This window comes from Acomys russatus, chromosome 19 (assembly GCF_903995435.1).
Source record: "Acomys russatus chromosome 19, mAcoRus1.1, whole genome shotgun sequence".
Classification (NCBI taxonomy): domain Eukaryota; kingdom Metazoa; phylum Chordata; class Mammalia; order Rodentia; family Muridae; genus Acomys; species Acomys russatus.
In genome coordinates this window covers 33,707,869-33,712,153 of record NC_067155.1, presented here as the reverse complement: position 1 = coordinate 33,712,153, position 4,285 = coordinate 33,707,869, and the positions used below count along the sequence as shown (strand labels likewise).

General features: G+C 47.4%; 1 pseudogene; it reads left to right on the top strand.

Moving 5' to 3' along the window:
* The first annotated feature begins 1,550 nt into the window (after window positions 1-1,550).
* LOC127203330 (CD209 antigen-like protein 2) lies at window positions 1,551-4,054 on the top strand (annotated as a pseudogene).
* Window positions 4,055-4,285: the final 231 nt, after the last annotated feature.

Below are 4,285 nucleotides of genomic sequence, written 5' to 3'. Positions count from 1 at the left end.
TAGACACTATCTCAACATTTCCATATGGTGAATAAGCTGCCAACATAACTGCCATCGGAGTTAAAATTATCTCCACTCACAGCACAATGAAGTTAGTAAAAAAAAAAAAAAAAAAAAAAAAAGTACACTAATTATCAGGGCATTTCTCCCACTACAACTGTACCAACAATTGCTATCCCACAACGTCTATCTCTATAATTTTACATATTACCTGTTCACTCACCACGTCTAGACTGTCGAATTTTGATGAATACTATACAATCATGTGGTCTTCTTAGATTTTTTAAATTGCTTCATTTTTAATTTTTGAGAATATAATATAATCCCAGCACTATTTCCCCTCCCTCACCCCCTTCTCCAAACTCTTCCACACACTCCTCCTTCCACTCTTTCAAATAAATGCCTTTTCGATTTCATTGCAATAAAAAATAATTAAAGCTTCATTCAAATTATTGCTGTTATAACATATATAGGCCATGTATTTGTATCATGGAGTAAAATTTTTTATGTTTATCCATTTGTATATTAACAGACTTCTTTATTACCTCCATCCATTTAAAATAACATTTTCATTTTTCTGCACAATACTGTTAGGTTATTTTATTCAAAGTTTCAAAAATCAGTACCATACTGCTTGTAATAGCCAGTAAACACAGCATAATATATTTTTCTTTTTGATATTTTCATGGCAGTATGCTTATAAAATATATTACTTTGCTCATTCCCAGAGCCTTTTGATGAGAGAGAGAATATATGAGATCTTCAGGGACAGAGGGGGAAAGCCCCACCTTCATCTGGTTATAATGTTTAGATGCTGAAGATCCAGAAGATGGCAAATGTGCTTTAGACCCTGGTGCAGATGTAGACAGCTGTATAGTATCTTTTCCAGATAGGGAAGTTTCCCCCTGCCCCTACTGTAGATTCCAATAGTCCTGCAGAACTTTTGGCTGATGTAGAAGGCCCCAAAGTCCCTTGTTCAGATACAAAAGACCCCACTACCTCTTGAGCACAAGGCAAAGGGCCTGGGGTCTGGATTTGTAGTGAGGAATGTCCCAAGGGCACTGGAGCAAATGAAGAAATGTCTGTAGGTCCTAGTGTAGACGGAGAAGATCCCAAAGCCTTCCTTCCAGCTGGCAGATTACCAAGAGCATTTTTGTCAGGTTGGGGCTGTGAGGTAGATGGAGAAGGTTCCTGCGCGTCTGGTGCCGAGGGGGAATCTTTTACACCTTCTCTGGGAGATACACAAGACCTTTGAGATCCCTGGCCAAATGAGGAAGCTCCCAGAGCCTCTGTGGCAAAAAGGGATTGTGGAGCAGAAGGAGAAGTTCCTTTAGCTACTGTGTCAGGTAGAGAAGTTTCTCCATCTTTTCCCACATACGAGGAACATCCAGGCTTCCTGTGTTTTGACTCTGATGGTTCCTCTGAGGAAGATACCAACAGTCCTAGAGCCCCTTGGGTAGATGGTGAGGGATCCAGCATTCTCTGTTCTGGTATGGGCAATTGAAAGGGCCTTTCAGAAGTTTGTAAATGATCTTGAGTTTTGGGGATAAATGGGCCAGGTTGCAAAGTGCCTGGTGCACTTGTTGAATTTCCTGAAGCCCCTGATGGTGGCCATGGTCTTTGCGTGCCAGTGTCAGGGCAGGAAGGTCCCAGAGGCCCTGAGGCAGATGGTGAATCTTGGTGAGGACCTTGGCTCAAGGGAGAAGGGCCTTGAAATCAGAACCTTTGGGAAGAGCAGCCAGTGCTCTTAACCTCTTGAGCCATCTGTCCAGCCCCGTGATTTAATTTTTTTAATTAAAAAAAATATTAGTTCCATTAGTGTGTATGTCACTTGAAGAGGCCAGAAGAAGTAATCGACGACAAACCCAAAGTTACAATTCTACTGAAGTATAGCTTGGTGAACCAATGGGCTTTTAGACGGGCAGGGATGACACAGAGGTAGCGCTGTCACCAGCAACCCTGAGGGGAGGGCCTGATGAAGACATCCCATTTAGGACTGAGTGAGTTAATCTCTCATTCTCTGCATCCTGTCAAGTTGTGGGTCTGTGTGTTAATTCCCATCAACGGCAAAAAAAATTATTTTGATGACGGCTGAGTGAGGGAGAAGGTAGTTAGGAGTCGTTGTATTGCTAGTTTCTTTGTTTTGCTTTTGTTTTGGGGCGGTTGCGTTTGGTTTTGGGTTTTTTTGGAGGGAGAGGTGTTGTTTTGTTTTGCTTTGCTTTTTAGCAGAACAATAGTACTTGGCTTTCCCCTAGGCCCAAGTCCTACCCAGTCTTAGGTCCTTATGCAGCTGAGCAATTTCAGTAACCAGTTCTATTTCATGGAGTGGGCCTTAAATCCAGTCAGAGAGTAGTTGGTCACTCCCACACACAGTATTTGGGCCTGCACAGGATCAAGCCACACGAGATTCTAGTGACGAATGAGGATGTGCACAGAGGACTCCATGCCTAAGCAAGAAACTTTCTGCAATCAAAACCCACCAAGAAAAGATTCATTTTCTCCAGTGGTGCTTAATTGTTGCCAACCTCTTCTTGTTAGTTGTTGTTTCTCAGAAGTAGACGCACTCTGGCTTGGAGCAAATCCAGCAGCAGCTGACTCCGATCAGCGCCTGACGGGGTGAGATTCTGGGCCTGAGTTAAGAGGGAGCTGAAGGGTCAGCAGAGGGGTTGGCTTCCACCTTCTGGGGCTTCCAAAGAGGCAGGCAGTGTGAGCACAGGGGTTGTGTTCGGGTTTTGAGAGCACTGAATTGATAGCTGAAACAGGAACCCAGCCCCAGGATCTAAGGTCCAAGCAAAGGACAAACCCAAGCACTGAGTCATGTGCTCCCTGGCACTGTTTGCTCTGCAGGTGCCGTGTGCCAGCCCTGTCCCTGGGACTGGGAGCACTTCCAGAGAAGATGCTACCTCTTCTCCAGGACCCTGGGCAGCTGGGAAGCCTCCGCCTCCTCCTGCCGGGATCTTGGGGCCCACCTGGTAATTGCCAACAGTGTTGCAAAGCAGGTGAGTGGGGCCACAACAATCCTACCTCCTTACTCTGTCCTACGCATTGGGTTCCATTTGGGAGGCTGCGGGATGTGGAGGAGGTGTAGTCAAAGAGGGCTTCCTGTAGGAGGCAGCACAGTGGAGTGGAGAGGTTCTGTAGGGGAAGAACACATGAAAGGTCGGTAGGTCTGAAGGGAGTCAGAGAAGCTTTGAGACATTGTGTAACTCTTGGAACACACCTATAAGCTGAGATATAAGTGAGCATACTTCCACATGTGTGCACTTACCCACACCCATAGCACGTGTTCACATGTCACAAAACTAGACTAACAGCACTAGGCTTGAGTGTAGAAAGGTCCTGCATGGGAGGCAGGGGAGAGTGGGAATTTGGAGGGGTGATGGAAGTTTCCTTCTGACTCTGTCCTCCTGTCCCACCTCCATTCAGCTATTCCTCAAATACTGGCACAGCCGAAAGAATGAACTCACCTGGATCGGCCTCAGTGATCACAGACGTGAAGGTTCCTGGCAGTGGTGGATGACACCCCACTCAAACTCAGGTGACCACTCAGAATCCATAGCCCAGAGGCAGCGGGCAGGGAGCTGGTCCTCGCTGTAAACACAGCCTTTGGCGTTGGAAAGCACCAGAGACATTTCAAGTGCAGGACCCCACAGCCCTGGGTATTCTGTCCTTTGAGTCTAAGCCAAGGTCCCCAGAATCTGCGTTTTCACTTTGTTGGGATGATTCTCATGGAGATGAGGAGGTGAGCAAATAAGAACCCACATTTTGCTAAGCCCTGCCCGGGACTCCTTTCCACTGGCTTGGTCCTCAGGCATTGTCCAGGAAAGCCCAAGGCCCACTGCCTGTGCAGTGAATGGCGCGGGAGTGGTTCTGGGTAGGATGGCTGTCTCTGATAATTAGTAATGTTTTCAGCTTCTGGAAAGAGGGGGAGCCCGACAATGCAGGGGATGAGTTCTGCGTGGAAATGACAGAAGACAAATGGAATGACAAAACATGCACCGCAAACAACTTCTGGATCTGTGAGCAGCCCTCGGCACCCTGCCCTGCTCACTGAGGGTCTGTGCTCCCCTAGCCATGCAAACCGCTTGAGGGCGCTCTGCTCCAGCTCCAGCCACCTCGTTGGTCCCCAGGGTCCCTGTTCTGAGCACTCTGAGATCCTGAGAGAGACCCTGAGACACCCTCGCCTGCAACTCTTCCCTCTTCCCCGTGTGGGTGAGCTCAGCTGCTCTTCCCTGCCCATGAATCCCCTCAGTAGAGTCCCACACAGGCAGGGATGGGGCGTGGC